Here is a 24794-nt window from a genome sequence, read left to right on the forward strand (position 1 = left end):
CGCTCCTTTAGAAGAGATTTACTTGCTCGCCTGTAGATGCTTCTTGCTTTGTGGGTGTCGATGTTAAATTTGAACTGAAGAAATTTAGGTACAATGTCCTGATCCCGACACCTCTTCAAGTAGATAAGATCGTTGAGAAGTTTCCCTTTCTTCTTCCTGAATGTTTCCAGTTTGCGGATGTTGCTGCAACACACAGCAACATCCGCAAACTGGAAACATTCAGGAAGAAGAAAGGGAAACTTCTCAACGATCTTATCTACTTGAAGAGGTGTCGGGATCAGGACATTGTACCTAAATTTCTTCAGTTCAAATTTAACATCGACACCCACAAAGCAAGAAGCATCTACAGGCGAGCAAGTAAATCTCTTCTAAAGGAGCGTATTCAGCAGGTGCGGAGAGAACTTGACTTCAACAACAAACAGTTGCTGCAAATACATCTTCTGCTAGCATCCACGTTATCGCTTACCGACTGGAATAACGTCGACAGAATCACTCACCTGCAAGCGTATGCAGCTAGTGAAACCGCCGCCATCCGCCAGAAGAAGAAATTTGAGCAGCTAGCAAAGTCAACACGGAACACTACGCCTCGACTGGATACGTCTCGAACAGTGGTGAACCTCTCTTCCCATCCCATCAGCAACGCAGCTACAGAAGCTCTAGCTAAAGGACTAAACTTTGCCGTCACACCTGAGCGGATTCCCACGGAAGAAATTATCGAATCCGTGGAAACAGCACTCCGGCACACATCTGCGATAGAAGCTGAGAAAATTAGACAGGAAACTGTTCGAGTCCTACTACGTGCCAAGCCACAGAAACACAACCTTAACAGAGAGGAAAGAGCAGCTATCAGGGAACTGAAGAACAACGATGAAATTGTGCTATTAACAGCAGACAAAGGCAATGCTACTATCATCTTAGACACTTTGCAGTATGAAGACAAGATGAAAGAATTATTAAATGATCCCATCTACAAAGAACTAAGGGCGGACCCTACGGCGAAGATAATTCGAAAGACGCAGGCCGCGATTAAGGACTCGAGAATTGACGCTGACACAGCCAAGGGTCTTATTCCCAGAGTACCAGTCTCTCCTAGAATTTACGGTGTTCCAAAGATACATAAGGAAAGTTGCCCCTTGAGGCCAATAGTGAATGGGATCAATTCGCCCACTTACAACTTGGCAAAGTACCTAGCCCGCAAGCTAAGACGTCTAGTTGGTAAGACGGACTCTCATGTGAAGAACTCGACACACTTTATAGAACGCCTAAAAGGAGAAACAATTTTACCTACGGACATCATGGTCAGCTTTGACGTGAAGTCACTGTTTACTAACGTGCCAGTAGATGAAACCATCCACATCCTTCAGGAGCATGTCCCGCCAGACATATGCGACCTGGTTGAGTTGTGCCTGACTTCAACGTACTTCAAATGGCAAGGAAAATACTACGAGCAGACAGACGGCGTAGCAATGGGGTCTCCCCTATCCCCGCTGGCGGCCGACATATTCATGGAAGCCTTTGAAGCAACGGCCCTAGGTTCAGCTCCTTTACGACCACGTTGCTGGTTTAGATACGTGGACGACACGTTCGCTATATGGCCTCATGGTGAAACGGAGCTACACAAGTTCCACGAATATCTGAATAGTATGCACGGGAAGATACAGTTCACGCTGGAAGTAGAAAAGAATGGTACTATCCCGTTTCTAGACGTCGAAGTGTACAGGAGAACGGAGGGCACACTGGGGCACAGAGTATATCGTAAGCCTACACATACTGACAGGTATCTGCACGCCCAATCCTACCACCACCCAGCGCAGAAGAACTCTGTCATCCGCTCTTTGGCAATCCGTGCGCAGCGCCTAAGTGATGCTCAAAACATCACACCTGAGCTCAAAAGGTTACGCACAACGTTTTTAGCCAATGGCTACAGCCATAAGTCGATAAACACAGCCTTGTCGACCAACACAAGCAAGAAATATAAGCAGGAAATAGACAAACTGCAGCCAACAGTACGCTTACCGTATGTGAAAAACGTCACTGACCGAATAGGCAAACACCTTCGCCGCGCTGGAGTGCAGCCTGTCTTCTATAGTGGTCGTAGGATCCAGGACGTGCTAGGCTCCACCAAGGACAAGGTGGATGCATTACACACTGCAGGTGTTTACAAGGTGGAATGCGAATGTGGAGAGGCATACATCGGCGAGACTGGTAGGCCAATAGCAACGCGCATTCGGGAGCACGAGCGTTACATTCGTCTAGGGCAACACAATAAATCCGCAGTGGCAGAACATCACCTTGACTGCGGAAAAGAAATAAAATTCAGCGAAGCCTGTGTGTTGGCCAAACAGCCAACTAAGACGAAACGCAAAATCAGAGAGGCCATCGAAATTCTCAAACACCCTAACAACATGAACAGGGAGGATGGACTCAGGCTTGCCCCATCTTGGCTGCCAGCAATCAGAGCCCAACAGACCGCACTGTCAACACGAGGCACGAGCACTACCGGCGAGTAACTGCCGCCGCGCGGCCGACGTCCAGCAGCTGGTAAACACACAGCAAACTTCTCATTCGACGGTGGCCACCAATCATGGCACATAACACAAGAGCCAATGGACAACAGAGGTCATGTTCTCCCTCCACCGCAATAACCTATTAAAATAAAGTTCCCTCTCCTTCTTCCTTAAGTGACCAATAAACCAACTACCTTTTTAAAATTATGACGTAATGGCATGCGCAGTGAACACTAACAACAAAATATAAAGGACACTGCATAGCTAGAACGCACCATTAGACCCAGAAGAAGGCCGCTGCAATCGTGGCCGAAACGTTGGCTTTTCTATAGCAGCAGTAGTTTTTTACATTATGACGCGGTACCAAACCCAGAAAACTTTTATGTCGACTGACTCTGGCCGCGGAAGCCTACGCAATTATATTAAAAATACAATAATTGAAAAAAGGAACTTTGAGGTTCAAAAATGGTTCAAATGGCTCTGAGCACTATGGGACTCAACTTCTGAGGTCATCAGTCCCCTAGAACTTAGAACTACTTAAACCTAACTAACCTAAGGACATCACACACATCCATGCCCGATGCAGGATTCGAACCTGCCGCCGTAGCGGTCGCGCGGTTCCAGACTGTAGCGCCTAGAACCGCTCGGCCACCTCGGTCGGCTGAACTTCGGGGTCTTCCCTATGTTTGCACTGGTATCTTCTGTCAGAACTGCACATAAAGTGCTTGTATCATAACTAAAAAGAAATATAGTTTGAACCGTTGTGCGGTAGATAGCTTGTACCACGAAGTCCAGTAGAACATATTTGTATTAGGAGATCGGAATCTGGCGGCAAGGCGGGTAGCCGTAGGGTGCCGGAAGTTGATGGCTAGTACCAGTTCGGCAGTTAACTGTCACCGGCTCTGAGCGTATCAGCGAAACACGGGCAGGTTTCTGGACTGCGATCCATTATTATACCTCGGTTGCGGCCGGCTGCAAAACCGTTGGACACGTGGGGCGCCTACCAAGGGAAGGAGGGTGTTGTGTGCTTCAGCGACCGACCGGGCATGGAGGCGGCCGGTGGACCGTAACTGTGTTGAATTTCTGTGTCGGCTCCACGCTGACCTTCCTGGATAGTTGTTCTGATATGTCTGGTGAGCTTCCGACTTGGTTTATCAGATGCGAGTGAGCCCAGGATCGGCAGTAGCCATTGCCATTTCCTGTACCAGTACTGTGACTGTTTAGTTCCGTAGTTTTATGACTGTTTATTCGAGGTTCACGGCGGGTTCCATATCAGGCGTCTGGTTACTAGAGCCGTCTCTGTCTTTAGACTATTGAATATGTTTATTTAACGCTCCAACCTGAGTGTTATTTGAGGAATTCGATCTCAAATTCCTAGTTGGCTGCTGTAAGGTGTCAGATTTGTGACGGTGTGCACTTACACTAAAGTGTGTTCATGTGCCACGCCCCGCATTTCCTATTGCTGGAGCACACAATTTCATTTATTGTCTTCTAGGGTATTTATACTATCATGTTTGACTGTGCTTTTTTAATTGTTTGTAAGAGTGGGGACACTTTGTCTTAATTATGTAAGTCTGTCCCAGTGAGGACTTTATTTTGCGTATGTTACTACTATCATATACGTGGCTGTAATGTTATTCAAAAGGTTATGTTGTACATACTGTTAGTCATGAGTTCGCCGGCTGGTGTGGCCGTGCGGTTCTAGGCGCTACAGTCTGGAACCGTGTGACCGCTACGGCACAGGTTCGAATCCTCCCTCGGGCATGGATGTGTGTGATGTCCTTAGGTTAGTTAGGTTTAAGTAGTTCTAAGTTCTAGGGGACTGATGACAACAGATGTTAAGTCCCATAGTGCTCAGAGCCATTTGAACCAAGTCATGAGTTCGTTAGCCAGCCGAAGGCGTTTGCTTGGGTTTAGTGCTCCTCACCGCGTGTCGGTTACTTGTTTTACACCTCGCCCATGTGGGGCGAGTTTGGTACAGTTTGTGGTTGACAGTCGAACTTCCTGCTCGGCAACTGTATTTCTAAGTGTTTAGATTTTGGCTGCCTTAAACGTTTCATTGAATTGCCTCCGATAACTCATCGAAAAGCCGGCCGAGGTGGCCAAGCGGTTCTAGGCGCTTCAGTCCGGAAGCACGCGACCGCTACGGGCGCAGGTTCGAAACCTGCCTCGAGCATGGATGTGTGTGATGTCCTTAGGTCAGTTAGGTTTAAGTAGTTCTAAGTCTAGGGGACTGATGACCTCAGATGTCAAGTCCCATAGTGTTTAGAGCCATTTGAACTCATCGAAAAGTTATTTACTTGTTTTTATTGTTGCTGTAATTTTGACTCGTGCGGTGGCGTTCGGTCTATAGCAGACGCCTGGCCCAGTTCCTGTACTAAATTCTGTATTCCTCTGTTAATTAGGCTACCTTTTGCGTTTCTTTCGGTGGAACTTGGGTGAAATCCGCCTGGTTGATAGAACTAGAGCAGCTTCCGAAAGCGGAGCAAAGTCCGCGTTCGACCGAACGGCCAGCCGGGTGCAGGCGGTTCGCACCACTTCGTCTTTCAGAGCCCACTATCCCTTGCCTTGTCTTAATCATCACGCGCCTACTGCAGCTCTCCTTTTAAATTTGCCTTTTATTTCTAGCTCCTGTAAACTGTTGAATTGTTAACCGGCTACTTTGCCAATTGAGTAATTACTATATTTATATACTTAAATGTGTTTATGCAAGTGTGGCTCGGCCAACTGAATGGTTATTAATCCTGCTTTTTGTATGAACTGTTGGTTTTTGAGCTGGCCAGACACTAGCAGATTTAAGATCTACTTATTTCACGAAGGGTCTCACCGACTATTTGTACTATTCAGGAGGCACTATTTAACATCATTTTGTCTGGATATTTCTACTGCGTGCCTTGCCCACCTCCGCTATCCGGCGGTAGAGTAACTGTCTTGTATGTTGCTTACTTGCGGAGTATACTTCTATTTTGGATTGTAAGTTTCTTTCGAGAAAGAATTTTTAGCTCGCTTATTGTATTTCTACAGTTTTTATTATTGTATTTAATCTGTTTGTTATTAATCAATCTGGTACAGTTTTATGATTGTAAATTATTCTGTTTCTTACTAGTCAATACACTGGACGTGTCTTTCCAGTAGATGTTTGATAAATCTAACTCAGTGCGTTTTGTTAAAATAAAGAGAAAGTTCACAACACGAATGATGTTCAGTCTCCCTTTGGCCCTGACTTCCTTACCACAGGCAGCGTGATGCGGGCATAGCATGCCATAGTAGCTATCTCACAAAATATCTGTTCATCTTGCAACCACTGTCTACATATAGGGAGCACATATATAAGTGGTTGAACATCACATACAGTACATATCTCATCTTTTGGTTGACAGCTATACTGCAACGGATGCTGGCAGTGAACCTCTGCCCTGAACGATGCTCAGAAACTAATTTTGTTACGTAAAGTTTTAAACATGGTTCAAAATGGTTCAAATGGCTGTGAGCACTATGGACTTAACTTCTAAGGTCATCAGTCCTCTAGAACTTAGAACTACTTAAACCTAACTAACCTAAGTACATCACACACAACCATGCCCGAGGCAGGATTCGAACCTGCGACCGTAGCGGTCGCGCGGTTCCAGACTGAAGCGCCTAGAACCGCTCGGTCACCCCAACCGACTTTTAAACATGGCTGCTTGGTTCAGTGACCGTTTGTAAATTAAAATTGAAACAAATGAGCCCTCGGTCACAATTTTTAGTCTTACTTACCAGGTTTCAACACTTGTAAGAGTGCCTACATCAGAATTTAAACGTTTAAAGTGACCTGTAACAAACTGCAAATTTATGGGAAAAGATTTTTTTTTTAAGGTATAAGTCCTGACGCATAAAATAAATAACAGGCCAGAAGGGCATTAGTCACAAAATTCCTTAAAAAGAATCAATGAAGGCGAGCCACTATGGCTGTACAGCCACAGGGTGTACTTTACTATCCGTGGGATAGACCAGGTGGGCGCAAGTTTTGCACAGTGCACGTACACGCGTACATTAAGGCAAGACACACGGCAACGGGGGCAATATTGTCTCAGGAATGTTGTACCATTTCTTATGCCATGCTTTTGTACTTCGTTTCTGTCGGCATTGTTATTAAAATAGTACTGATCGCTTTTCCCATTTTACACAGTAACGTAATATTTCAAACCAATACAAATTTTTCGAATGAAAATAACTTCTTTTGTAAGAAATAAGTTTTTTTAAAAAACGAAAAATTTTGGCACTGCTGCAATGGGCAATTACGATTTCGGTTTTTTACTCTGTTATTAGTAAAAAAAACAAGACACTTGTTATCACCTAAATCAAAGAAATACCGAAAATAATTATTCAGAACTAAAATACCAGTACCGGTTTTAAACGGTGGGTTTTCCCTATTCCTAGTACGACCACATGCCGCAGAAGCTAAACCATCGCTTGAAAACCGTTCTTATGAGTCCCCGAAAGTAATGGCTTCTTCCCCTTTTCATGCCGCCTGCTGCTTACCAACTGGCCTCTGGTTATTCCCCCAGCGCTGCTGAGCACCACCGATAATAAGACTCGCGACCGCATATAGGTCCCCGCCAGTGGGCTACAATCTGTCTCCCTACCAACTTACAGTCTTTCTTAAATCTAATGCTTTATAAAATAGAATGCTTAATATAATGGGCCACCACGTTTTGTCTTATACCATAAAGGGCACTAGGAAAGTTTTGCGATGCAGCTTTATTTATTTATTTAATTTTTTCGAAGTAATTTCCGCCCTATTTGAACACACCTGTTCATCCTCCAAAACCACTTCCCAAACCAGTTTTCCCAAATTGATGTAGGGGGTAAGCATTCAGGTGGTCCTTGCCACTTGAAAACTGCACTCCTTTCAGCTTCTTTTTCACATGCGGGAACAGTACAAAGTCACAAGGAGCAAGGTCTGGACTGTAAGGAGGGTGCTCGAGTAATTTCAGTCCTGTATCTCGCAAATATTAGGTGCATGCTTTGTCGCTGTGAGCTGTAGCGTTGTCGTGATGGATGAACCAAGTGTCTATTATTGACTTCGGTTGCAGGTTCTTCAAAGATTGGATAACTTTGGACAGGCACTGCTCAGTGTCCCACTTAGGTGTGACTATCTTCTGAGTGTCCAAAATAACACGCTCCACATACTACAGTAAAGTATTTACATTATATAAAAATTCATTTCGTTTTGTTTCGAACGGTACCAGCGACAATAAATAATTATGTATTTCCACACTCCACGATATTAAAGAACTAACTAACAACTAGAACGCTTGGATGACTGATGATGAAAGTATCATGCTGCAATCACTGATTGTGTTCATGAGGAGGACACGATGACTTGATTGTGGTGTGAACTAAATCTATGTTATTACTTAATATTAGACTGATTTTAGGTGTGTAGCATCACGACCGATAGCTAGAGTGCAAAGGTCAGTCTGATGCAATGTCCATGAAAAACATGCTCAGTGCTTACTCGTCATTAAACTTTATATAATCCTCAGTTGATATTCTTGCTTTCAGGAGCTAACTTAGGTATTATTAGAGACATCACAGATACCAGTATTTCAGTAGAGGTGTTGTGGCTGCTTGCTGATTTTGGTGCACTCATATTCGTTTTCGTTAAGCAGTTGCAGTAGTATTGGGTTTTTAATATTTGGATACTCATTCACTTGTAAAAGTAACAGGTCTCAGTGCTTTTGCGCTGGCCAACCATCCTGTCCATCGCTGTTCCCTTGGCGAGCACGGAATTGCAAAGCTTGTACCTCCGTTGACCAGTCCTTTGTTTGGACATACTCAGATTCGGCAACTTTTAAGGGTCACAAGAAGCGTTTAGGAAAAGGGTCGGGTAATCCCTCACTCGAATTCGGCAACTCTGCACTCAGGTAGCAGAACGGCTGGATCCTCTGAATGAGTCACCAGGTTCAAAATGGTTCAAATGGCTCTGAGCACTATGGGACTTAACATCTGTGGTCATCAGTCCCCTAGAACTTAGAACTACTTAAACCTAACTAACCTAAGGACATCACACACATCCATGCCCGAGGCAGGATTCGAACCTGCGACCGTAGCAGTCGCGCGGTTCCGGACTGCGCGCCTAGAACCGCTAGACCACCGCTGAGTCACCAGGGATGGGATTTCTAGCTGTGAACATACCTCGTCAGTTCTGTGGTATCTTTGCGGGCTTATATAATGTTTCTTTGTGTTCTTCACATTAAGGTTATCGAAGGGAAGAATTGTCAAACTGACGTATTTTGCGACCTGTTTCTAGTAATTTTGGTGATGTACATTCAGCTTGCAATGGCTATAAACTCAAACCTTATAGAAGCGTTTTAGGATCTGAAGAATGTGGATGGCGATGCCGTATTGTAGCAACTCGCGGTGATCTGTAAAATGGTTCAGTATAGGCAGCGAAAACGTATTATCATGATTGGAAGGCCAACATGAGCTCACACACCAGTTCCAGAAAGCTTGCTAAACAAAAGAATGTTATCAAATTCTATTAAAAGAAAAGACGAAGCTTTGTACGAAAGACCAGCAAAGCTTATTCGTGAAGAAACAGGTGACAATCCATAAACAGTAAACACTTTAACTAGAAACGATTAGGGTACACACACAACATTACACACGCTCGATTGAAGAGTATGCAGAAACTGCCAAAATCTATGGCGGAAGTTCAGAGTGCCTTATCCCAGATGGAGGTGACAACTACAAAAGGCGAAATTTTATCCTCAATAATGACACAAAAAATGGCCATGATATTTTTTTTGCCGACTCAAATCTCGAAATTCCACGTTAGTTGGAAACTATATTGATGGATGGTATTTTTCAGCATGCAGCAAAATACTTTCTTCAACTCTTTCCAATACACTGTTACTTTGAAGATTCTTAAGTACCACTAGTATTCAGCCTTATGGAAGATAAGGAGAAGGAAACCTATAAGAAGATTCTTGAAATGTATTCGTGATGAATGCGGGAGGAGACAACTGTCTTTTAAACCAAAAAAAACGTTTGTCATTGACTTCGAACACTCCATCGATGAGAACGTGAAGAATGCTTTCCCTTCAGTCAAGATTGTTGGTTGTCGGTTTCATTTATCTCAAGCATGGTAAGCACAATTGCAGGTGTTGTTTTATGAAAGATATATTTTTGTTGAACAATAAACTGCCATAAATTATACAGAATGTTTATGGAATCTTCCTTCCGTACTTGGAAAAACATAGACATTTTACGAATTGAAATACACAGCATTGATGTTCATGGAATAATAATACCATGTATTTCAATTGATAATTTTTAGCTCCCGACGTAAAAACAAGGGGTGTTGCAAGTATGACGCGTCTACGTGTTTGTCCGGTATCTGAGCTCGCAGACTAACGGAGCGATTTTAGTGCCGCTTGAAGACTGGTTTCATCGGGATGGCTCTTACTATATTTTCTACATTCTACATAGATACTCCGCAAGTCACCGTAGGTGCGAGGCGTAGGCTACTCTGTACCAATACTAGTGATTTCCTTTCCTGTTCCACAGGCAAATACAGCGAGGGAAAAACGACTCTCTATATGCCTCCGTATGAGCCTTAATTTCTCGCATATTAACTTCGTGGTCCTTATGCGCAATGTGTGTTGGCGGCATTTGAGTTTCAGAAGTATCACCGCTTACTTGTTGTTCGAACCAACCCGTAACAAGTTTACCAACGCACCTATGAATTACTTAGATTTCTTCCTTGAATTCGACCTGGTACGGATCCCAATCACCCGAACAGTACTCGACACTTGGTCGCACCAGCGTCCTATACACGGTGTCCTTTACAGGTGGACTATTCTTTCCTAAAATTCTACCATTAAACCAGAGTCGACCATTCGCCTTCCCTACCACTGTTCTCACACGCTCGTTCCCTCCCATATCGCATTGCAACGTTACTCCCAGATATTTAAACGACCTGACTGTGACAAGCAGGACACTAGCAATACTGTATTCGAATATTACATGCTTATTCTTCCTACTCATCCGCATTAACTTACATTTTTCCACGTTTAGGGATAGCTGCCAATCGGAAATTTTGTCTAAGTCGTCTTGTATCTTCCTATAGTCACACAACTTCGACACCTTACCGTACACCGAGCGAGGTGGCGCAGTGGTTAGCACACTGGACTCGCATTCGGGAGGACGACGGTTCAATCCCGTCTCCGGCCATCCTGATTTAGGTTTTCCGTGATTTCCCTAAATCGTTTCAGGCAAATGCCGGAATGGTTCCTTTGAAAGGGCACGGCCGATTTCCTTCCCAATCCTTCCCTAACCCGAGCTTGCGCTCCGTCTCTAATAACCTCGTTGTCGACGGGACGTTAAACACTAACCACCACCACCACCTTACCGTACAAGATGGCATCATCAGCAAACAAATGCAGATTGGTGCCCACCCTGTCCGCCAAATCAGTTATGTACGAGTGACGATACGCTTGTCTCTGACAAACACTCGCCGTTGAGGGCAACATACCGGGTTTTATTATTTAAGAAGTCTTCGAGCCACTCACACATCCGCCAAAGTATTCCATATGCTCGTACCTTCGTTAACAGCCTGCACTGAGGAACCGTGTCAAATGCTTTCAGGGATCTACAAATGTGGAATCTGCTTGTTGCCCTTCATCCATAGTGCGCAGTGCGTCATGTGAGAAAAGGGTAAGCTGTGTTTCGCACGAGCGACGCTTTCTAAAACCATGCTGATTCGTGGACATAAGTTTCTCATTTTCAAATGGTTCAAATGGCTCTAAGCTCTATGGGACTTAACAGCTGAGATCATCAGTCCCCTGGACTTAGAACTACTTAAACCTAACTAACCTAAGGACATCACACACATCCATTCCCCGAGGCAGGATTCGGACCTCCGACCGTAGCGGCAGCGCGGTTCCGAACTGAAGTGCCTACAACCGCTCGGCCGCAGCGGCCGGCTTCTCACTCTCAAGAAATTTCATTGTATTACAACTGTGAACATATTCAAGGATTCTGCAGCAGACTAAAGTTACAAATATTCGTCAGTAATTTTTTGTATCAGTTCTTTTTCCTGTCTTATATGCTGGAGTCACCTGCGCCTTTTTCCAGTCGCTTGGGACTTTGTGCTGAGCGATAGATACACGATAAATGCAAGCTGGGTAACGGGTCGGCGCCGTACTCTTTGTAAAGTCGAACAGGGATTCCACCCGGATCTGTTGATTTATTTACTTTCAAATCTTTCAGTTGTTTCTCTACGCCAGGGGTGCTTATTACTATGTCGTCCATACGGAAGTATGTCCGGCGGTCAAATGATGGTACGTTTGTGCGATTCTGCTGCGTGAACGATTTCTTAAACGTGAAATTTAAAACTTCGGCTTTCGTTTTGCTATCTTCAGCTACCACACCAGATTGGTCAACAAGGGACTGTGCGTTCCCTTTACAACCTAGAATGCACCATCCTCTGCTTCCTCAGCATGCTCCGAATTTCGTTATTGACCCATGGTCCGTCTTTCCCATCATTTACCCACTTACTAGGCACATAGCTCTTCAGACTACGATTTACAATCTGCTTAAACTTTGCCCATAATTCCTCTACATCAAATTTGGTCCCTTCCCCTACCCCCTCCCCCTTTAAACCAACCAACTAATAATTGCTTATTTATTATGTCTAGCAAAAGCACTGTCCTAGCCTTCTTGACTGGTTTATTAACTTTCGTAATCATAGTTGCTATAATGACATCATGATCGCTAATCCCCTTTTCTATACTGACATTGTCGATGAGGTCCAGCATATTTGTAACTACAAGGTATAAGATATTTTCATGGTGTGTGGACTGCCACGCTGGCTGCTAAAGGCCTCAAAAAACGCGTTCAAAACTGTTTTGCATGAATGTCTGTCTGTACCCCCCGCAACGATTTCATAGACATCCCAGTCTATACTCTGTAGGTTAAAGTCGCCTCCAACTAGTACTGCATGATCCCGGTGTTTACGCGCTATTGACCCTAGACCTTCTTTGAATGACTCACAGCAGAATCAGGTGGCCGGTAAAAACATCAAACAATTAACCAGGTTTCACCTACACCTGTTATAAGCGACCAGATAACTTCACTGTCACACTCAACTTCGACGTCACTAGAGATAATGTTTTTGTCAACTGCAGTGAACAGTCCCCCTCCTATTGGTCTCCAACCTGTCTTTCCGATACACGTTTCACGGCTCACTAAATATCTCAGAGCTTTCCAGTTTGGGTTACACCCAGCTCTCGGTCCCAATAATAATTTGAGAAAGAGAACTGTATTGGAGGGCAGTGAATTCGGGAACTTTATTACGAATACTGATGAAATTACAACAGTCGAAGTGCCTTTACTCTGGATGTCGTTCGACTTACCTTCCTCCGTATGGACTGACGAGTGTTCATCAGAGCACTGCCTAGTCAAAAAAACCATCATTAGCACTCTACAAGTACTCTGTTAGTCGAGTAGCTGCTTCCTTTGTGTAGTGCAACCCTGATCTATCAATGGGAGTCCTACAAATCCCCACACGATAACGCAGGTTTAGAAATCTGTAGACTAGATCGTCACAGAGTCGAGACCCTCCACTTGACTCCAAACCAAAGGACCCCGATCAACTCTGGGAACAATGGTACAAATTGCAAGCTCTCCTTGCACCAGGCACGCGAGGCCAGCAGTCTTCACCATCTCCGTTAGCCGACTGTACGATCTGAGGATCGCCTTAGAACCCATGCGACAGGAGTCGTTGGTGCTGACGAGCCACATCTTGCAGACGACTGCAGCCTGCGAGCTCCATAGCCGTAGGCAAGGCCGCCTCCACATTTCGAATGTGGCTCCCGGCAGACATACCGAGCGCACCCTGGTTTGCTTTCCAGCCCTGAACGCTGTCTGCCTAAGGAGGTCCACAACGCGCCTGACATTGGAGCTTCCAATAACTAGCAAATCCCTGATCGTAGCCAACAGCGCATTCAGCTGTTCGCGAACTGCGGCCACCTTCTCCTGCGTCCGCACACATCCTAGCCATCCTAGCAAGACTAACTGAAGAAGTATAAAAGTAGTCAGAAGTCTAGCTATGCTACTTGCTTCCGTCCTGATGTGTCAACAATGGACGCTAATGCGTTAATGAGGTATGTAGCTGGCTGTTGAGTGACTCACTATTGTGCTACACACTGGATGAATGGATGAATTTACACTTACAAGAACACGAGATGAAACCTCTTAAACAGAAAACACGCTCGAAATTTGATAAATGTACTACGACGAAAACACAGAAAAAGATCAACGACTTGCCGCGCTGCAATTGTATATCAGCTGAGAGCTGGGGCCTGACTGGCTTACTAAACGAATGGACGATTGCTTTCACAACAAAACAGACAGAATGAATTTACACTTACAAAAACACGAGGTAACATCTGAAACAGAAAAACAGGCACGAAATTTAATATACTACGACGAAAACATAGAAAACGATTAACACTTAACTTGCCGCTCTGTAGTATATTAGTTGAGAGCTGGAGCCTACGTATTCCTGATCTTATGACAGTCTCTTCACCTGTTTTATGACAAACTATATAAAGTAAAAAAGTATGCTGACAGTACGCTCTCTTCCAATACGATGCCTAAATAACGAGAGATTCACCAAATGGTGTAGTGTCGAATTGTAAGTCTGAGAACTAGCTGAATAAATGTAAGGAAGTGCCCATGTCCAACTCCTATGGTAGAATCACAGTCATTATTAATCTTTTTTTGTAGTTTCGCACCAGACAACTTCAAAAGACGAAAATGGTTATTATAAGTCCACGTCAGTCCTGCTAACTTTTGCGTAGATTTTTCGAATTCTGCGGTCTGGTTGTATGTAATCTGATGTTACACTTATAGTATAGGGAGTAATTGCAAGAAAGAGCACTGGCGAAAAACTTACCGGCGTGATTCACTCTTATTGTCACGCAAATTACTAATTTTGCGAGTTTGGGGAAATATATAGCTGTACCTAGCAAGAGAATATATCTATGAAGTAAAAAAAATGAAATATTTAAAACGGACCAATGAGGCTAGAGTACGACTGTTCGTATACCCGGTTCTGAATTCTCTCATCGCAAATGTTCTTCCGCCACATACGCAGAAACAACTGAAAGTTGGTGTCCCCATCAGACTTCACGTAGCCTGTCTTAGTTTCTTTTTTAAGTTTAAAACAAATTTCTGTTTTTATTCCTAAAATTATCTGAAACTACGCGACTTCGGCGGCCTTTCTGCTCAGCGCTACCAGGGATAGCGAAAATAACGTACGTGATAGACCTCACTTAAGAAGCAACTTTTGTCTTTTAAATTTGTAGAAATGATACTTTATACTAACCGTTTCAGGTGGTGAAAATTACAAAAACTTGGTTTATCGTCTTTGTACAAAGATCAGAAGAGTAAAAAAGGACAGGTGTTGCTCTACACTTTTGGACTTATTTACTTAAGCCCCCCAAGATGTTCCTGATGTTTTTGGCGACGTGGTCAGCATACAGCCCCAAGACAAAAAAAAAAAAAACTCTTGAAATTTGCAGATTAAATTGCGAAAATTATGTCGATGAGGAAGAACATGCATTATTCCCTCCATGCATTTGGGCAGCGGATCCTGCATCCTTCTGGCGTACTACTAACGCTTGTGAGAGTTCTCATTCTCGATTCAATGCTTCGTTCGAGTCCATTCACCCAAATATCTTCAAATTTTTGAGAAGTTTGAAAGCCGCACAAATCAACACGTAAATAAAAATTAATTCTACAAAAAATTGCCACATCAGCACAACGGACACAAATGCCTAAAAGAGGTAAGCTTTCGTGTAGCAAAAATTAGTTACAAAAAAGTGGTGAACTTAGCAAAATAGATTTTGTAATGTGCGTATCATACAAAGCAGCCGCAAGTTGAGCATGAGCATATGAAATAAATTCAGTTGTTTTCATGAAATATTCTAGTAAGTGTAATGTTATATAAATTGTTTGTTTTGTATATACATTTTGTTTTCATTTATATCTCTTGCATTGTACCGCTGTTTCCAATGCTGTTTTGAAACCATTGCAGATAATGATGGAGGACTTGCTAAATTCATGTGAGCCGGGCTCGGGCAGGTAGAAGTTGCTGAATTCGTGTTTTCCGTTCGGGAACTGATGTAAGAGAGTTGACGATTTCGAGTGTTTGGTTTCCCAGCAGCAACTAGAAGTTGGCAGATTTGTGTGAGCCGCTTTGTACCAACTGGCTAACCACCGCTGGGTTAGGAATTCCCCGTTGCCGCTCAAGTTGACTGTCGCTGCCAAGGTCGAACAACACTTTCGTGGTCCCAAGATTTTAACTGGCTGGGCCTTCTGCAGCATATGTGTTATGTTACTGGTTCTCATGGGCTCCTTCGTTGCTCAAATCGCATAACAGATTCCCTAGATCATATTCGGAAGAGACGGGTTGCTGTGGGTTATCCGCATGAACGTAATCTTTGTTATTACTCTCTTGCTTCTTTTAATTTAGTAGTTCATGGATATTAAACGATTTTTGGTTCAGACTGCATTCAGCATGACGACTGGAGTAAAATTTTGGTGGAGAAATCATTCAATTTCAAATTCAGTATGGAGAGTAGTTGTATGTAGTTTAATCGCAATGCGGAAGACATCGTAGTGTGTAAGACGGTTACCACAGAGGGATCCCTCACAAGTGGTCCCGAACGGCATGGGAGCTGTGGCATTCCCTTTGGTAGCAGTCTTATGATAATGGTGGATTTTTTCCAAATCCGAACATAGCGTAGAAATCAAAAAGACACCCACTGTACGAAGCATTCACAGGTTTTCCCATCTTTTTCTGGTCGTTAGTTTGCCAAATTTGATAACTATTTTGATATTATTAGCTGTGGAATGGGCTAAACCAGTAAATATCCCCGAAGATGAGAAATAAGCCAATTATTCTACAGAAATAGCGCTGGTAAGCTAAGAAGTCTACCACTGTGGTGGCTTTCTGTCTATCTTGATTGTGATAATTTGTTTCCTTGCTCGTTATTAGGCTCAATGCTGCACTACCCATATTTCATTTGGTGCTAATAATCATGCTATCATCTGATCATAAACTAGTGCGAGTTTTTTCTTTGTACAAATGGAATTTTAAGGAATTATTGGTGTGAGAACCATGTTTCGAAATCACAATGCGAAAATGTGTACACTGTGATGATATTTTTGTTGCTGAAGATTGAAAGACCTGAACTCAAGGTGAAATAAGAACTTTTCGTATAGCAGCTGTCAGTGTTCTATTCACTATGTTTCATACAGTATATGTCAGTGCATATTGGTTTAGAGCGAAAGTGTTGTCACTGTTTAAAAAGTGGAGATTGCAGAAAAACTACAAATTATAAAGGTGTCAGTACGCTAAACAATGTCTGCAAAGTATAATCAGATGTATTAAATAACTGATTAAAGATTGTTACAGGTTTGCCACTTCTAGAAGAATCAATTAGTTTCATAATAGTAAGGCCATGTAGCGATAATATATATACTATGCGACAAATAACACAGTAAATGAGATAATTTACGTAGATACCTACCTGGCTTTCATAGATTGTGAAAATGCATTTGACAGGACGGACAGAGAGAAACTGTGGGGAAAATGAGACGAGACGTGGATAGCCAGATACTTAATAAACTGCACGTAGAGTCTGTGTAATGGAACTTATATTTGTCGTCCCCAGTTACACAAGGGAAATATTTTAATAAATCAAGGTGTGACATAAGGGTGCACTTTGTCGCGTACTCTTTTTAATACTAATGCAGACTGTGCCATCCACAAACTTAAAAAAAGGCACCAGATAGGACCAATATAAACAAGAATAACGAGATTACCATAGTATTACATGCTAATGACGCTGTATTAATGGTAGATTCTGTAGACTAACTACAAAAATCTATCAATCTTTCAAACTTAGTTCGAAAGGCTTTAATTGTAAAACAGCAGTAAAGAAAACTAAGGCAATGGCATTCCATGGAAATACGTAGTTCTGAACAAAATTGTAATTGAAGATCAAATTTTAGAACAAGTACAGTACTGCAGTTACCTAGGGAGCATTCCCACTTTTAACGAAAATAAGGATGTAGATATTAAACTACAGAGATATTAGAGTATATATGATACTACAAGCAGAACATGGAAAAATGACATTTTATAAGGCAATGGCTCTACCTGGCAATAAAGCCTGGATTAGGAAGAGAAAAGATTCCAATCATGTTCAGATGGTTGAAATGAAATTTTTACAAACAATCCAAGGTTACACTAAACCGGACAGAACTACTAATGAAAACATTAGAGATGAACTGTGTATTTTGGCAGCAAATGAAAAAATAGAACTTACAAAAACTGGAACCAACATCTTGAACGAATGGAAGAAATAAGGATTCCAAAGATGACCTTTACAATATAAACCAGAAAGACGGACGGACATAGGATGGCGAGCAAAAAGATGGAACATGACAAAACAACTCTATAGGCCCAATCTATGAAAGGCAGAAGAAGAAGAAATGTCAGACACGCACCGCCATTCAGCAAATATATTTCTTGCCAACGTATTTCAGTATTCCTAGTACATCTAACTCCGATCTCTCAATTTATTTTTTAAAGTTCTCTAACCAACACAACTGTAGAGCACTAGGTTATTCGTTCTGATGATACCATTTTCCTGAGTAGTTCTCGATCTGAAGTCCGAATTAGGCATTTTTCCTAATCTGTAATATTTTACGCAGGAGGACGCCATTGTAATTAAACCATACAGTACAGTTGGATGTCTTCTGTAAGTGTAATGCCATGATGTCTATTATTACAAGACCAGATCAGTCAGTTTTCCAAACTGTTGATGTTACACTTCAGGTACTATATGTTAGTTTGGCCTCTCCACGAATACCGTTCCGGTGGGACTGCGCCTAGAGTACGGCCCATCGAGACAGGGTCCATATGTTCATGGGAGAAAAAGCCTAAATGCTTAACAAATTTCGGAAGCTTCTCTTCAAACAAATTTCGCTTCTGATGAAGGCAAAAGCAGTAGGATCTGGTCGCAGAATTTGAGCGGTAGAATTAGGTATGCAGACGAACATTATGGTGTTAGCACAGGTGCGAAAGTTTTTAAGGCACCCATATTACTGTAAGGACAGTGGAGCGGCAGTTGTGACTTTCATAGTAGGTGAGTTAAACCCAGCTGGTAGTAATATTTGGCGCCACTCTTGTGTACAATCATGGAACTAGTAACTAGCGCGAGGAAGTGCTGGTCGAAGAAAAGGACTTGCTGAGGCTTATTGGAAGAAACCAAACTATTTCCAATAGTACCGGAATGAAACTTCCTGGCAGATTAAAACTGTGTGTGGACCGAGACTCGAACTCCCGAGTTCGAGTCTCGGTCCGCACACAGTTTTAATCTGCCAGGGAGTTTCATATCAGCGCACACTCCGCTGCAGATTGAAAATCTCATTCTGGAGTACCGGAATGTTTGATTTTAATAGGACTCTCTGACTTTAATGTCCTTGGGTTGTTATCCAGAGACCTTTTTTCTGTTCTGTGAGTGTCGAGGACTGAGAAGAGCCTGTCGGAGATCCTTAGCATTGCCGGATTCCAGTAAAGTACTTAGATCTTGGAAGTTTTCTGAGTGCAGTCAGACTGCTACGGGACAACTACTAGTAGCGTCTAAATTGTGACTTTTTGACCTTCTCTCGAACGTTCAGGTGATGCTTGCGACCCTTAATTCTATCAATTTCTCTAATATTGCTGTGCGTAGAGTTGACAGTGGTCCGTTTCTTGCAGTGTAATTACGCCACGATAACTGGATCGCGTATGTCGCGAAGACGTGTAGCGTGTGGGCTGTAGCAAAGACATTACTACGTCGTCCTCTTTAGAAGAGCACATGTGGACTAATGTAAGCTATGGGTGTAAAGATTTTGACGCATAACAGAATTCACCTGCTAACGAGATAAAATTAAAGCATTACGAATAAAATATGGTAATCAATAGCAGTTTGTAAGGTACGTTTTTACAGGCTACGTAAAAAGTAAATTTTTATAATATTCATCCATTTAATTTTGACTTTTCAGGCTTAGGGTGGAACAGGAGGTCCGAGTTTCACCAACTACCTATACTCACACTTTCTTCCTGAATTGCTGCAATTTAGGCTTGGGTTGAAAGTCGTAGTCTTTGAGATTTCCAGAACATGTTCTTTCCTCAATTATAAAATTTGTTCTATCCAATTTTCCTCTATTATCGCCTTGCCTTTACACAGTCATTTGCTGCAACTTATTATCGATCTAATGAGCTACATGTCAGTTTGTATTTTATTACTTTCTTTCCTAAGAAGACAGTGGTCTCATCTATTCATAAACAGGAGGGTTATAGTTGGGATCTTTATCCTCGCTTGCACTTTCATAATCATGGCTTATGTCGTCTAGCACGTATTAATCTTACTCTTTATATCTTTGTCCTTGTCCTTCGTTCTTATTCTTTCCAGGAAAGGGAAATTACGTCTTAGACTTCTTTCTGTTTGAGGATGTTTGGGTATCATATTGATGTCGGGCTGTCATTAACTTTTGCCAACGGTAAGATACAACACTTATCCAAACCAGATATATATTAAGGTTTTCTTTCTGTGAGTGTAAATCATTTGATATTTACAAACATTTATTTCTACTGTAAAAACAGACCATAATGGTAACATTGGGATGAGGCTAATGTATAGGACTTGTTGATGCAGAAAGGCTAACGAAGCCGAACAGCACATGATCTAAATCCACAACTGATGTGTGTTCTACAAGCTATAATAGGGCGTCCATTTTGTACACACATGTCCGGCAAGTAAGTTGAGAAATGGAACAATTATTATTTAATTAAAAACTTCTTAATATAACACGTTTTTAAAATGTACTAAAAGGTGTAAAATCAGTCTTTAGTCCCGCTACCAGCGAAGTGACCAGCGAAGACATTCTGGGGACGCCCCAGACAGCGACGGGATACCAGCGTGACTGTCACCCGCCATACCATCTCCATATAAGTATACAGGGTGAGTCACCTAACAATACCGCTGGATATATTTCGTAAACCACATCAAATACTGACGAATCGATTCCACAGACCGAACGTGAGGAGAGAGGCTAGTGTAATTGGTTAATACAAACCATAAAAAAAAATCACAGAAGTATGTTTTTAACACAAACCTACGTTTTTTTTTAAATGGAACACCGTTAGTTTTTTTAGCGCATCTGAACATATAAACAAATACGTAATCAGTGCCGTTTGTTGCATTGTAAAATGTTAATTACATCCGGAGATATTGTAACCTAAAGTTGACGCTTGAGTACCACTCCTCCGCTGTTCGATCGTGTGTATCGGAGAGCACCGAATTACGTAGGGATCCAAAGGGAGCGGTGATGGACCTTAGGTACAGAAGAGACGGGAACAGCACATTACGTCCACATGCTAACACCTTTTTATTGGTCTTTTTCACTGACACACATGTACATTACCAAGGGGGAGGGGGGTGAGGTACACGTACACACGTGGTTTCCGTTTCCAATTACGGAATGGAATAGAGTGTGTTCCGATATGTCAGGCCAATAGATGTTCAATGTGTTGGCCATCATTTGCTGCACACAATTGCAATCTCTGGCGTAATGAATGTCGTACACGCCGCAGTACATCTGGTGTAATGTCGCCGCAGGCTGCCACAATACGTTGTTTCATATCCTCTGGGGTTGTAGGCACATCTCGGTACACATTCTCCTTTAACGTACCCCACAGAAAGAAGTCCAGAGGTGTAAGATCAGGAGAACGGGCTGGCCAAGTTATGCGTCGTCCACGTCCTATGAAACGCCCGTCGAACATCCTGTCAAGGGTCAGCCTAGTGTTAATTGCGGAATGTGCAGGTGCACCATCATGCTGATACCACACACGCCGACGCGTTTCCAGTGGGACATTTTCGAGCAACGTTGGCAGATCATTCTGTAGAAACGCGATGTATGTTGCAGCTGTTTGGGCCCCTGCAATGAAGTGAGGACCAATGAGGTGGTCGCCAATGATTCCGCACCATACATTTACAGTCCACGGTCGCTGTCGATCTACCTGTCTGAGCCAGCGAGGATTGTCCACGGACCAGTAATGCATGTTCCGTAGATTCACTGCCCCGTGGTTTGTGAAATCCGCTTCATCGGTAAACAGTTAGAACTGCAACGCATTCTCTGTTAATGCCCATTGACAGAATTGCACTCGATGATTAAAGTCATCACCATGTAATTGCTGATGTAGCGACACATGAAGCGGGTGAAAGCGGTGACGATACAGTATGCGCATGACACTACTTTGACTCAGTCCACCGGCTCTCGCAATGTCCCGTGTACTTTTGTGTGGGTTCATGGCAACAGTAGCTAACACACCAACTGCACCCGCTTCTCCTGTGACGGTCCTGTTACGGACCCGTTTGCGTGCTACGACCATACCTGTTGCATACAGTTGGCGGTAGATGTTTTGCAATGTGCGGCACGTTGGATGCTCTCTGTCCGGGTACCGTTCTGCATACACCCTGCAGGCTTCAGCTGCATTTCGTCGACACTCGCCATAGATGAGTATCATCTCCGCCTTTTCAGAGTTCGAATACACCGTGGTCACAGTTCCTACAACATTACCCTATCACAGACGTCTGGTAACACGGTGCAGTACAGTTGGTCTGCATGCGGAGACGAATGCAGAATAACAATAGCAGCAAGCGCTACATGCGGACACTGTGACAGCTAGACCAAACCACAACAGTGCACTGCAGCCGCACTCGTAAACACGTTCGTCATCGTAAACATGTCCCTGCAGATGCTTCTCGCCGACCGTGGCCCGTGTTTGTTACAATACGCAACTGAACGTCGGAGGTTTCAAGCGTCAACTTTATGTTACATTATCTCCGGATGTAATTAACATTTTACAATGCAACAAACGGCACTGATTACGTATTTGTTTATATGTTCAGATGTGCTAACAAAACTAACGTGGTTCCATTTAAAAAAACGTAGGTTTGTGTTAAAAAACATACTTCCGTGCATTTTTGTATGGTTTGTATTAAACAATTACACTAGCCCCTCTCCTCACGTTCGGTCTGTGGAATCGGTTCGTCAGTATTTGATGTAGTTTACGAAATATATCCAGCGGTAACGTTAGGTGACTCACCCTGTATAATTCCAGCAATACCGGCCATGGCCGGCCGATGTGGCCGAGCGGTTCTAGGCGCTCCAGTCTGGAACCACGCGACCGCTACGGTCGCAGGTTCGAATCCTGCCTCGGGCATGGGTGTGTGATGTCCTTAGGTTAGTTAGGTTTAAGTAGTTCTAAGTTCTAGGGGACTGATGACCTCAGAAGTTAAGTCCCATAGTGCTCAGAGCCATTTCAACCATTTGAATCAATACCGGCCATGACCTTCTTCTGTGCGAACTCTTACGGGACTTGGTAAGAATGTCTTAGACGAGTAATGAGTGTGTTGGGGTGGGAAACTACGCCGGCCGGAGTGGCCGAGTGGTTCTAGGCGCTACTGTCTGGAACCGTGCGACCGCTACGGTCGCTGGTTCGAATCCTGCCTCGGGCATGGATGTGTGTGATGTCCTTAGGTTAGTTAGGTTTAAGTAGTTCTAAGTTCTAGGGGACCGATGACTTCAGATGTTAAGTCCCATAGTGCTCAGAGCCATTTGAACCATTTTTTTGGGAAACTACGGATGTAGTGTGCGGACATACAAGGTGAGAATGTGGGTCCAGTGGGGGGTGTGCGCAAGATAGTCCCTGCAGTCGCAATATCATCTGTCCCCTCGGTGGCTCAGTTGGATAGAGCGTCTGCCATGTGAGCAGGAGATCCCAGGTTCGAGTCACGGTCGGGGCACACATATTCACCTGTCACCGTTGATATATATCAGCGCCCGTCGGCAGCTGAAGGTATTAATATAATTCTAAACAGGGAGTGGTTGTCTGGGGAGCCATTTTATTTCATATCACGACCCCTTTGGTCGTCATCTGCAGCACCTTTACAGCCATTCTGAGCTTACCTCTCAGCTAAATAATGCCCGGCGTTATAAGAGTTTCTACTGCCTGCCTTCGTACTTTCGAAACCCCATCTTGGTCAGCAAGGTCGCTGGATTCTCTCTCCGATTGAGAACGTTTTGAGCATTATGGGCACAGTTTTCCAACCATCTCGGGATTTTGACGATCTAACGCCCCAGTTGGACAGAATTTGGTAAGATATCTCTCAGGAAGATATCCAAAACCTCTGTCAATCAATGCCCAGCCGAATAATTTCTTGCATTAAGGCCAAATATGGACCAAAGCGTTATTGCCATGCTCAGTTTCTGAAGGTCTTTCTCTCGAATAAATCATCCAATTTTTCTGAAATTGTAATCATTTATTTGACTGTACATGCACGTCACATCTACCTATTTCCGTCCCATCAGATAATTCCTTCCTGATTCCCCGTTCCTTTTTTCGTTTTTTTTGTTTTTGTATTTTTTTAGTCTTAAATAGTTTTTTAACGATACTGCTTTTTGATATAAGGTAGAATTAATAATCGTTATTTTCGAATGCCCGAATTTGAAAAACTCGCCATAACAGTTTAGTCTCCATGATATGTACATTTAGACCGCCTATAAAACATCCGGTTTTAGTTGTTAGATTGTGATCTGATGAAGAGCGTTCTAGGTGTAAATCGAATTGAGCTATAGAACATGAAAATTTAGATGTTAGTTCAAAACCGAAATTCGCTCCGTAACAGAAACAGCACAGGCGACTATAAGGAAAACCAGAACTGCTGAACTCCGTTTTGAAATGTAAGTGTACAAAGGAAGATCCAGAAGTATAGCCTAGTTTCTACTCTCGCACCGCTGCCAAGATGAGTATAAAGGTGTTTACCAGTAAAGAAATGGCTCCAAGCACTCTGGGACTCAACATCTGAGGTCATCAGCCTCCTAGAATTCGAACTACTTAAATCTAACTCACCTAAGGACATCACACACTTCCATGCCCGAGGCAGGATTCGAACCTGCGGCCGTAACAGTGGCGCGGTTCCGGACTGAAGCGCCTAGAACCGCTCTGCCACAGTTGCCAGCGTTTACCAGTAAACACCAGGTTCTTTACAGAATGGAACTCCCATGTCTAACACAGCTTCAAATATGTGATTACTTCCTAATGTATTAAATACTTGAAATCAAGCACCAATGCGGGAACAAGTTTAGAAAAGGTTTGAAATTATGTTTAAAGTT

This window comes from Schistocerca serialis, chromosome 5 (assembly GCF_023864345.2).
Source record: "Schistocerca serialis cubense isolate TAMUIC-IGC-003099 chromosome 5, iqSchSeri2.2, whole genome shotgun sequence".
In the NCBI taxonomy this organism is placed as follows: domain Eukaryota; kingdom Metazoa; phylum Arthropoda; class Insecta; order Orthoptera; family Acrididae; genus Schistocerca; species Schistocerca serialis.